Raw genomic sequence first — 12198 nt, 5'->3', positions numbered from 1 at the left:
CAGTTGAGCATCTGCCTTCGGCTCAGGGGGTGATCCCAGGGTCCCGGGATCCAGTCCCGCATTAGGCTCCCCTCAAGGAGCCCGCTTCTCCCTCTGCCTGTGTCTCTGCCTCTCTATGTCTCTCATGAATAAATAAATAAAATCTTTTTTTAAAAAATAATAATATATTTTATTAAAGCCAATATCAACACAAGACCCAACACACTATTCTATACAGAACACGACTAGGGAGATCTTTCACATTCTGTTTTGTTTCAGGGGGGACTTTTTTTTTTTGCACTATCTTGGAAATCCAGTGTGCATAGTTTTACCCCCTTCAGCATGTCCCAGTTAAGACTGGCCAGGTTTCAAGTGCCAATAAGCCACACATGCTTGGCGGTGGCCAAAGGGGATTCAGTGGCACAGTAGTCAACACCTAAGACCCATGAGCCAATCTGTCCTGCCCCTGATTCTGTATAGTCTCATAAGCTAAAAATGACTTTTACATATTTAAGTGGAAAAATCAAAACAAGAGTATTCTGTGATATGTGAAAATGATATAAAAGTCAAATCTGTGTGTCCATAAATAAAGTTTTATTGGAACCCAGCTATGCCCATTTGTTTACAGATCATCTCTGACCACTTTGCACAGCCAAGCTGAGCAGTTGTAACAAAGACCTTCTGGCCTGCAAAGCTGACAACCTTTGACTACCACAGGAAAAGTTTATGGACCCCATGTTAAAGAGTAGAGCACACCTCTTCACCCCCTGCTCCTTTTGACTCCAGACTCTCAGATCCCTCCATATAGGAGAGATGACTTATATAAACTCCACATGCATTGTGGCTGACCTCTCAGCTGGCCACCAGGATTTCATTGGTGTTCGATAACATTTTAATAAACTGGATTTTACTTCATTTCATAGCACAGGTTCTATTTCTTGCATTGAAATCATTCATTGGAAAGTCCTAAGCAAAGAATTCTCAAGGAGAGAATTCTTAAGGAGAACCCCCCAGCCCAGGTGACTCTCAATGGACTATGACACTACCACCTGGCACCGGGCTAGTTAGGCTAGAAGAGCGACAACCCTGGGGAAGGGGTACCAGCAATCTGAGCCAGTGGTCTGTTTTCCAGCTGTGAGCTGCAAACAGGATGCCCCCCTCCCACCTCCATAAATCCAGCCTCCCTGAGCTAGGCACGCAGTATCATGTAACATCCCTTCCCAAAGGAGCCAACTCAGGGTTCCTGGTAAGAAAATCCATCTGAAGGGAGGGGTCTGATTGCTCCAAGCCCTCAGCAGGTGAGTAGCCCAGCAAGGCTTGAGCTCCAGAAGTATCCTCCTACAGTGACGTCTCATCCTGCCATCAGCCCTGAGGATATACTTTCACTGTGGTGACACTGAGGTACAGAATCCCCTCAGTTCCCATAACAAATCAGTAGCTAAAGAGGTGCCCTGGCAAGACTTTGCTCTCTTGCCAGAGACAGGCAAGGAAACCAGGTGGATGGAAGACAGCCATGCTCCCTGGATGTGGGCTGGGACAGTGTCGGGGGTAGGGGGGCACAACAGAGGTAGACACACCGGACAGGCAGACAGAGGGACCCTCATCTGCATCCTCAGTTCACTGAATGACATCCAGGACCACTGCAAGCCTCAGTTTGCTCAGAAGTGGAGGTGTGAACAGACATCAACACTGGGATATCATGAGGATTCAGTGAAAGAACACACAGGCAGTGCCTGCACATAATGCACACTCGGGAAATTACTGGTTTCCTTATCGTGTCTTAGCTTAGCTCCCTGACAGGTAGCAGTGTGTGGGCTAGAACAACATGGCGCCAGGCCCTAAGAGAAAGAGCGTACAGCGTCTAGGTTAATTTAGGTCAAGGCTCAGGATAGTGCAGGGCCTGGAGTAAAGGTTTTGTAAGTGCTAGCTGGCATTATTATTGTGTTGCTATTATTAGGCCCAGGAAATGCTCCACCCTCCTGAAGAACTTTTTGCAAATAAGTCCTAAAGAAGGCTGGGGCCTCCTGATGAGCAGGCCAGTGTAACCACAATAGTGGAAGAGCTGGGGAAAATGCCTCCTGTCATTCGCAGGGGACATGTGCTTCAAACACCCTGCCCTGGAAATTCTGCATGGCTCTCGCTACCAACTTTTGAACATTCCTGAATAACACAGATGCAAAGCAGAGCTGATTTGCTGCAGAATTAGGTTAGTAAGCACCATGTACATGGAGGCCAGAGCAAGGCCATTTTCACACTTGCTGTCAGGCAGGAGGGCCCTTCCCACAATGTTCCCGGGGTTCTGCTGCGAGCTGGGGCCAGGGACATCACTGCCAGGTCGGGATGCCGTAGCCCGCCGCCTGAGGACAGCTTTATTTATGCTCCTGCAGAATATACATGCAGGTCTTGTTTTTCTGGATGACTAGGGAGCCAGCTCACATAGCGTCCATGGTTCTACATTTAGAATAGTGTCTTCATTCACATTCTTTCCACGCAGCTCACGGCTCCTGGACTGGGAGAGAGTGGTCACTTTGCCTGGGCCTGGGCCCTGGAAGCCTGCCAGCTCCTCTCGAGCTCCCAGTCTCAAGCTGGGGCTGAGGTCTCTGGCAGTGCTCTGTGCTGGGGTGATCCACACCGGTTGTGCCCACCGAGACGGAACCAGATGCAGAGTCCATGGCATGGGGTAGGTAGGGCACATTCTGGGATATGTCAGGTTCTACAGCGGTCAGCTGTGGTCAGGCGAACCAGACAGGGCCGCTGGCCAAGCTCTGAGGGCTCCTGCTTCCAGGAGCAGGTCAACTGTGTTTTATTGTTCTCTCCCGACCCCTCCTGCTGACGCTGACAGAGCTGCCAGCCACGGTCCTGCCCCCTGAAAGTCCCCTGGGTCATCCTACTGCTTTTCTTTCCTCAAACAGCCCCTTCAAGCAAACACCGCCAGCTCCTGCTGCACTTCAAAGCTCACGGCTTCTAGGACCCAAACCAGACATGTGGTCAGGCTCTCTACCTGTGAAGAATTAAAAGTAAGCTGGGGAAGAAATGTGCTAAGGAGCGGGAGGAAAGCAAGTTAGGAAGACCAGGGCCCTGCTAAATGGTTTCACACTCCAAAGCAAACTCCCCCATAAAATGGGGTTTAATGATGGAGCCTTCCCTAAAATCTGGAACAAAATGATTTGGGTCATACACGGATAACATGTGAACTGGCTATGAATTTGTTTCAATGCGTAATAGAGGGAAAAAATGAACCAGGACATCAAGCCTATGTTTTTGCAGGGATTGCTATTTACCGCAAAGCTGTATTTTTAAAAAAGTCAATCTACATTCTTCTTAGAAAAACATAGTAAGTGATGGTATGGGTGGGTGAAGGTGTGGCAAAAATCATTTTAAAAAACCAAATGACTAGCATTTGAGAAGCTTTGCAATATGCGAGTATATCTGTGTACATGAATTTATTTGATCCTCGACCCAGCAGAGCTGAGGCAGTCTGTCCATCCTAAAGATGAATAAACTGAGGCACAGAGAGGTTAAGTGATTTGGCTGGTGTCAGATAGCTCGGAAATCTAAGAGTTCAGGGTTCCGAGTCTTTGGTGTTGTGTTGTGTTGTGTTGTGTTGTTTTAACAGTGGCTCACCTCTCAGGTTGATTCCTTTCATTGGCCAAGTTGGCTAGTGTTGGTTTTGATAAGCAAAGGAAGTGGGTGGTGGGATGGGGTAAAATCCAGGGGTTCATTTTGAGCCTCCCTCAAACTGTCTCTGAGTCCTGATGAGTGAGTAGGTGTTCCCGGAGTCAGGTCCTAAGTGCTCAGGGGCAAAAAGCAAGTTTCAAGGGTCCAGGGAAGAAAAGGGGCCGGATAATCCTGCTGGTTGGGGTCTGGCCCCTCCGTCTGCAGGGAACAAGGAACTGTTCTTTCTGAGTTGGTTCAAACTGAAGCGCATGGACCCGGGTCCCTGTGACCCTGGCTACCAGCTGATTCAAGGCTGGAGGTGGTGCCAGGCCCTGAGTTAGGGCTGAGACACAGGTTGCTGGCCATGAGGAGCCCACAAGGCCGGGGAGTGGAGGAGGAGCAGTTCACAAATAGATACAGAGATACTGTGCAGTGCAGACTTTCAGGGGCTTTGAGCACCTCATATGGCAGGGCACCTGGCAGGGACCAGCACCCCCGCTTTGCCAGGCTACCAGGGAGGGGGAACACGAGAAAGGGCTCTTGGACACAAAGACAAAAACTCTTGCCTTAAATCCTGGCAGTGAGTGGACTGTCACAGGGCCGATTTGGGGAGGGGGAGGGGGAGGTGGGGGGCTCCCAGGGGTCGGAACAGCATGAGCAAAGGCAGAGGCAGGAAGATGTCTGGGGGTCTGCAGGCAGTACGGAGAGCAGGTGAGCCCCAGCCAAGACAGAGAAGGCCGCGGGGAGCTGGGAGGGGCTCTCTGGGCTGCGGGACCAGACCTGGCCCCTAGGACGGGGCTCGCCCACAGCGGGGTGCGCTGCAGCCGGGCTCCCGAGTGGGCACTTACCTTGCCTCTTCCCTGATCACTTCCCATCTTTCTGGAACTCTGCCCCTGACGTCCCAGCCTGTGGCTGGGCCTGTTATCTAGCTGCAAGGGCCCAGGGCCCAGCGAGGCAGTGTCTTCCTCGAGGAATGCGGCCGGGCCTCGGCGGGGATGATGAAACCGGCTATTTCTGCCGGGACGTCCGCAGGGCCCCCGCCCCGCCCCGCCGCGCCCCGGCCCGGCCCGGCCCGCACGCACCGCGCTCTCCACGGTCCCTGAACAAACGTCGCCCTCGCACCTCGGGGCCTGTGGGGCCAAGTGCTGACACGGCTTGCGGAGCCGGAGCCTCGGCGGAGGCTGGCCTCTCGGTCAGGGCCGGCTCCGCGCAGGCCGTTGCTCACTCCCCAAGTTATCTATGACCCGCGGCCGGTCTGGGTGTAAAAATAGCTGCTGAGGCTGCTTGTTTAATCTGACTGTTACTCGACACCGCGCGGGGGCTGCGGGCGCCGCTCGCCTCTTCCCCGCGGAGCGCGGCACTGGGCGGCTGCTCGGGACGCTCGCTTCACCGCCTCGCCGCGGCCGGACCAGCCCGGGGCTGCCCAGGGGCCCAGGTGCAGGTGCGCAGGGGCCCAGGGGCGCAGGGGCCCAGGGGCGCGGGGCGCGGGGCGCGGGCCGAGCGGGAGGCGCCGGGTCCGTCCCGCCCGCGCCCTGCCCGGGAGGCGGAGGAGCCGCAGCGGGACGCGCGGAGGTAGGCGGCGGCCGCGGGGGGGGAGGGCTCGGGTCCCGGGTCCCGGGGCGCGGGGCGCGGGGCGCGGTCCTGGGGGCCCCGCCGGGGTGGCGTGGGGCGCGGGGGCCGGGCGCCCGGAGCCGCGGCGCAGACGTGGGGCTCGGTCCTCGCGCGCCGGGCTCCTCGCTCCCACACGTGGCCCGCGGACGAGCCGAGGTCTCAGGGCGCCGAATGGGGACCGGCCCACGGCCACGGGCGGACCGGAGGCTCCGGTGCGAGGCCAGGACCCAGGGGACAGCGGGTCGCGGGGCGCTCGGGCCGCGAGCTCCGAGAGAACGGGCCTCGACCCGATTCACACTGGGCCAGACCTAAAACCGTCTCTCTCCTTTCTCGTGGAGAGGAACGGATCCCCCGAGAACAGTACTGAATAGGTGTGGGACACTAGAGAGCCCTAAAAAATTATGATTTAGGACTTGGAAACTCTCCCATGAACGTCGGTCATGGAGGAGGCCAGGCGTAGAAGGGGGCGGCAAGGTCGACGTGGGGAATCTCTGTACCTTTCACCAAATCGCTCGGTTCCACTGCAGACCTAAGACTCTCTAGAAAATAAAAGCTATTTTCTAAAACTAAATTATAGACCACTTCTTTCAACGCATCTAACCCAATTATAACAAACTGTATTTGAAGTAATATTTTCTAAGACCCGTAAGTATAGGAATCCTAGAGAGTAGGTTAAACAAAGGTTTTTGTTATATGAGGTCCAACTTGCCAGCATTTGAGTTCCCTCTGCAACTGCGGCTGGTAAACCACAGCTGCGGGCTGGGCACCTGGTTTTGTAAATAAAGTTTTATTGGCACACAGCCACATGTGTTCATTTGCATTTTGCCCATGGCTACAAAGGCTGAGGCCTTTCGGCCAGCTAGAACGGAAACATTTACTATGAGGCCCTTTACAGAAAAAGTGTGTGACCCCTGCTGTACAGGAACACTCCTTGAGGTGGGTCATCTGGTACCCACACAAAAAAGGCAGGGAAATTTCCAGCTGTTAAAACAGCTAGACCCTTCAGTACCAGTGACCGGCTCAGGAACCCCAGTCTGGGCTGGTTCTTCCAGTCTGGCTGGTACAGGAAATGTTCCGTTTGCCCCTGGGATGTCAGCTTTGCTGTGGAGTGTGGCCTGGGCTGAGCAGAGCAGATTGTGCTTATCGGGATGGTTTATAAATAGACATCTCTGGGTGACCCAAGTCCAGCATGTTTCTGCCCCTGGGTCTTTGAGAGGAGAACAATCGTGCCTGCTATTTGGTGGCCAGAAGCTGGTTGGGATGGGAGCAACTGTGACTACTGGGAGGCAAGAAAAGAAAGGGGGGTGATGAGACGCTGGGTCCTGGAAACAGGGGCTTGGATCTCCTGGAAACCTGGGGAGACAGGTGTGTGTGGAGGAGACTGGGAACGCTACAGAGGGCCATCAGTCCTCAGAGGATGAATGCATTCACCAGTATGCAGGCAAGTGTCTTGGCCTCTTCCTCTTCTTTGCTCCTGACCCTAAGAAGCCCTAGATAGAGACCCTTACAGAGAGGGGAAGCCCCATGTCTAGAAATAGCCCTTTCCTCCAACCTATGCCAGAAATCTCAGTAACCAACACCTGCCAGCCACCAGAGACAGGGCTAGGCCATCTTCTTCATTGTCTCTTGGGATTTCGCTCCGTCCGCCAAGGGTTACTGGAGAGATGCAAAGGGCTTTAAGAGAAGGTGGCCCTCGTGGAGACATCAGAGCTGACATTTCCCAATGAGCTACAGAGGATCTTGGTTTTATTTCCATTTGACGGTTTAAACCACCTTTCACCAAATCCAGCCAATCTGTAACCCTACAAACTCAACTGTATGTTTCATTTAGTTACTTGAGAACACTGCTTGTCAAAATACCTCTTAGTTTCTGCTTGGTTCCCAGGGGTTGCAAGAGACAAATTGGTGAGGACAGACAGGGTTGGGGGGAACAAGGGATCTGTCAAGGCACATGGATCAAGTCCCAAAAATGGAGAGCATGGAGCACTGCTGAGCCGTGTGTCACCCCCAGCGTAAGTCATCGATATCCTTATGGAACATCCCCTGGAGGGGTGCGTGTGGGAGCAATACATGTTTCTGATTTAAGGTGGAGGCAGAGCAGGTTCTCAGCTGACCTAGGTTCTCAGGTGGAAGCCTGCAGACCGCTTGGCGCAAAGTGCATTCCCTTCTAAGCCTGTGTCTGTCAGCCTTGGAGAGCTTGACCACGGAGTCAGAGCGTTCGGGAATCTGACAGCAGCAAGAGGATCTGAGGAGACCATCAAGCAATGATAGCTTTCTCCCCAGGACTTGACGGACAGACCTCCCTTTCCTGGTAGGAGAGGGCAAGGGACCCTTCTGGGCCAGAGCATGTGAAAGCGGGGAGCTTCCCTGTCCTCCATTCTCTACATGGCAGGCCCTCAAAGGTCTGGCCCAGAAGGGCTTCCAAATCCCACTGAGACACCTGTACATGGTGGCGGCAGCAGCCCAGGGGCTCTGTCGCCTGGATGCTGTTTCCTGCCTCAGTTGGTCCCTTCGGTCCCTGAGGAGCCCCTTCCAGGGGTGGGGCTTGAGTTTCCGAGTGACTGCAAGGCTGAGCTAACAAGAATTTTATTTCAGCCATGTCTTCACCTGGAGCCTCGGGAAGGCCCGGGGCAGAGGAAACCTTGAGATCAAGTTGAACGACGCACTCCCTGCTGACTGCCAATGCAGAGGCCGGGTCATGCTGGAGTGGCCCCTTGGTCTGCCCTCTCCTGGGGCAGTCTGGCCACATGCAGCACCAGGTCCCCTCACCTGCCTGTTGGCTCCTCTCTGAGGCAGGTCAAGCCTAATGGCTGCAGAGGCCCCAGAGTCAGGATTCAAACCCACTGAACTAAACCCACCGGCTCAGAGCCGCTTCTCTCCCTTTTTCCACATCGTTTCCATCAGGGCTGGCCCCGGCTGCCTGATTCTCATGTGCAGAGCGCTTGCATAGATTGTCTGAGGTTTACTGCCGGGGTCGTCAAGCGTGGTAGGTCTTAGGATCCCCTTCGCAAAGGCAGGCACTGCAGTTCAGAGAGGTTTAGTAACTTGCCCTGGGAGGCACAGCTAATGAGATGCTAAGATGCAAACCCAGGACCGGAGTCCAAAGCCCATCCTCTTCTGCATCCAAAAGAGTCTCTACGAGGAGGCCAGTCCACTTACCAAAGGGTCAAAACTGTCCTCCAAAAAGCCGTGCATACTCAGACAGGCTGCTTCCCTTAGAGCCTCAGAGATTCCCTGATGCTCCCAAGAGGCCTGCTGGAGGAGCTTTGAGGGGCTTTAGGGCAGGGCAGATCTGGACCAGCTCCACCCTTCTTAGCCAGCCCCTGGGCCTCAACTTTCCTCCTCTGTCAAATGGGAATGCCAACCAATCAGAATCCATCTCAAGGGCTCCTTTATGCATTAACTGAGCAAACATATGAAAAGTACCAGGCACATAATAAACAGGATACCTGGTTTCTCACTGCCCTATTTGTCAGTTTTTTTCCTCTCCTGCTTAGACTCCAACTTGGATCTTTTCCTTCCAGAGGTCACTCAAGAGAAACCCCACTGCTGATTCATGTTCCTTGCTTAGCTGTAAAGTAGCTGGCGCCATGGAGGACTGACCCATCCTCACAGTGACTGCTGGACATTCACACATCATTGTTACCCTCCCTCGTATACCAAATAGCATTGTGGCCCTGTGCACCTTCACCACATACGGTGGAAGACTCTAGAGGGGAAGCGAGGTTCCCACCCACACAGCAACCTGGGCAGTATCTGGGCGACTCAGTGCACATCAACATCAGCCCCCTGCTCTGCCCCCCAACCCCTCCCAAGGGAGAGAAAGGAGATTAAAACTACTTAATTTTAGGTAATTTAAATTTACTTAACTTTAACTTAAATCTCAAGGGCAAGGGTAGGAGTCTAAATTTTAACTGGAGTAGAAGGCTTCCCCCAATTGCTTCTGGTGACTGCCTAGGAACTCCAGACTCACTGTTTATGGGGAACGCCCTACAAGCACCAATGCTGTGAAAGGTCAGCCAAGATCCAGTCTGAGAATGAGGGAGCTGAGTGGTTTGCTAAGGCAGAGAAACCAGGTGGAGAGGACACACTTGGCAGCGGATCCCAGAGCAGGGAAGCCCGATTGGCACGCTGGTCAGTCACCACCTTGCTTAGGGCCCCCTTTTACATTGGCAAAAGGCAATGTCATCCTAGTGACCCTCGCGCTCCTGCCCTAAGTTGGGCATGATGCATGGTGGCAAAGATAGCAACATTTACAGATAGTTACCAGGGCCCGGCCACCTTGCACAATGCATTAGGTCCTCACAATGACCCCATGAGGTAAGTACTACTGTTAGTCTCACTTTACAGATGAGGAAACTGAAGCACAAATAGGGTGTGTAATTTGCAGAGGGTCACTCACAGCTAGCATAACCAGGAGCCCTGCCCAAAGGGATCTGGCATTGGTCAGTGCCATTCCCACTATGCTATACTTCCCCCTCTCTGGGGATTGGAAATGATGCCAGCTGGCATTTAGTGAGCACCTACCATGTGCTTTGCACATGTATACTGATTTAATGCACTCAGCAATCTTGTTGGTGGGTGTTAGTAATACCGTGGTCGATACGTGATTCCTTCCCTGCGCTGTCAGCTTCAAAAACCCAAGGTCACTGGACTGGTGGAAGCTTCCATTCATTGAGTCCTCATGCTCTGTAAGTCTCCTCTGGGCTCTTGATATTTTTTCTTTTACCCCCACCCTTCACAACCACCCAGTGAGGTGGGAACTGTTGCAGATGAAGCATCGGAAGCTCAGAGAGGGGAGATAACTTGTTGAGATCACCCAGGGCTAGGAAAGGGGAGCCTTGGTCTGACTCTAGATCTTGTGCTCTTCCACCACCCTCTGCTTTGTGCCCAGGCAGGACCAGGTGGATGCTCATGCACACACTGGCAGCCAAAGGTCTCCTGCAGCTGCCTTCACACAAGCCCTGCCCCGTGACACCTCTTTCCTTCCAACTTCTGGACCCACAGCTTGCATTCACCTCTGCTGCTCTCTCCTCCTAGGTGACGGTCCCTTTAAGAGGACAGCATCTCTGATCCACCTCTGTACTCCACACAGGCCCAGCTTGCCCAGAGTTGAGCCTTGAGTGAGGCAGACACAGCCCAAACCACAGTGGTTGATGACCATGGGGCCCAAGTGGCCCAAGAGCCCATGGCTTATCAGTACAACCTCCCAGAAAAAGGGATTGCAGCCTCCAACCTAGGGCAGCGGTGTTCCAAGTGCGGTCCCAGAACTGGCAGCACCAGCATCTTCTGTGCCCCACCCAGACCTCCTGAGTGGGCATCTCTGTGGTAGGGCCCAGCACTCTGACAGCCCTCTGGGGACTTCTGAGAAGGACCACTGCCTTGGGGAAAGAGGGGACGTTGTTCCCAAACATAGTTCAGTGTTTGGGAACATTGTTCCCTGCATTGTTCCCAAACATAGTAGGAGATGCTCCGAGAAGCTGATCTTTTCCCATCAACTTAAGCTGTAATCTTAAATAACTTTGCCTGTTGGAAGAGCATTGTTCAGTGTTAATTTTTAGAAGGATAACCTGGATGTCCACATCTGATTCTTTTCCAAGCTTCCCCTGAGGAATTCCACAAAGAAAGCAGGATGATTGTCTCTCCTTCCCTGGAAGAGTTGGGCTCTCTGCTGCCACTCCCCTTGGAGAAAGGACAGCTGTCATCTACCAAACAGACGTCTCCCATCTACTTCCAACTTCCAGCAGGAAGTGGGAAGGCCAGGGACAGCTGGGCTCTGACAAGTGTGTGTGTGTGTGTGTGTGTGTGTGTGTGTACACGCGCACACCCACATGGAGTTTAGAAATTCCTGGGTTTAGGACTTCCTTGACTCTCCATCCCAGAAAGTCATGCCCTCCTGGCTGTGCAGGGACAAGCAAGATGGCACCCTGCAGTATGCTCCCTGAAGGATAGCCAGATACGACAGATGCCATTTCTAGCTTTGCCAAAACCAATGCTCCCTGATGGGAAGAAGAGGAGAGCCACTGAAGGTAGAAGAGAAGGTACTAAGTGAGAAGTTGTTGTCCCTCCCCACCCCGTGTGGACACCATGGCAGATGGAGACACCCTCAGCAACTCAAGGCATCCCTCTGCCTTGGTTGCCTAGGAAGGGCAGAGCCATGTAGCACCTGAGTCTGACTCCCCACATGGGTACTCTCTGGCTATGTGACCTTGAGCAAGTTCCTCAACCTCTCTGACCTTCAATTTTCCTGCCTCAAATTCCTTTGGCACCAGCCCTACCTAACTTGCCTCTGGTTGTGACCTCTGAGCAAGACCTTGTAGCAGGTAGTAGGAGCTGGATAAATGGCATGGACACCCAGAATTGTCCAGCAGAGTGCTGGCACTCAGCAGTGCCTCTTCTAGCTCAGCTTCTGCCCCTTTGCTGCCCAGCCTCATGGTATCAGTTTACAGATGGGGAAATTGGGCACATGGTGAAAGCTGTAGCACCCCTGACCCTGTGGTCTGGATGCCCTGCCCAGAATCTCCCCTCATCGCCCAAACCTGGGACACTCCAGGGCTCCTCTTAGGGGGTACTCTTCCCCAAATTTCTTGGCTATCCTTCCAGGGGTTGGAGAGAGGATGGGTGCTGAGAGACCTCCACTCTCAACAAAGCCAAGTGTCTCTTCCCCTGGGACACCCTGAAGGGGCCTCCTCTTTGGACAAGGCTCTCCAAGATGGAGTTCAGGCCATTGGCTACAACCCTTTCTCCCTGCAAGACTGCTTCATCAGTCATAGAGATGTCGTGAGTCCTGGGCTGCTGGGTTCCCCTACCCATAAGCTCCAGCCTACAAAAAGGAGATGGAGGCTCAGAAACACAAAGAGATTTGCCCCAAGTCTGTCTGACTACAAAGCTCATAACCAGAGAGACCCACTTTCCAATGAGACACAGGGTAGGCTTTCATGGCGTCTGCAC

General features: G+C 53.5%; 1 protein-coding gene across 6 annotated transcripts in view; it reads left to right on the top strand.

Annotated features, from left to right (window-relative positions):
- Positions 1–271: 271 nt before the first annotated feature.
- Positions 272–12198, top strand: part of C29H10orf71 (chromosome 29 C10orf71 homolog) — a 32132-nt gene continuing 20205 nt past the window's right edge. For 2 of the 6 annotated variants that reach the window (XM_072806342.1, XM_072806345.1), the window contains exon 1: positions 4716–5077. The gene's annotated coding sequence lies outside the window, so the exon portion shown is untranslated. The other 4 variants (XM_072806344.1, XM_072806347.1, XM_072806346.1 and 1 more) reach the window with 4 other exon arrangements.

Source organism: Canis lupus, chromosome 29 (genome assembly GCF_048164855.1).
Source record: "Canis lupus baileyi chromosome 29, mCanLup2.hap1, whole genome shotgun sequence".
NCBI lineage: Eukaryota > Metazoa > Chordata > Mammalia > Carnivora > Canidae > Canis > Canis lupus.
The sequence above is the reverse complement of the archived record's forward strand: the minus strand, read 5'-3'. Positions and strand labels throughout refer to the sequence as shown.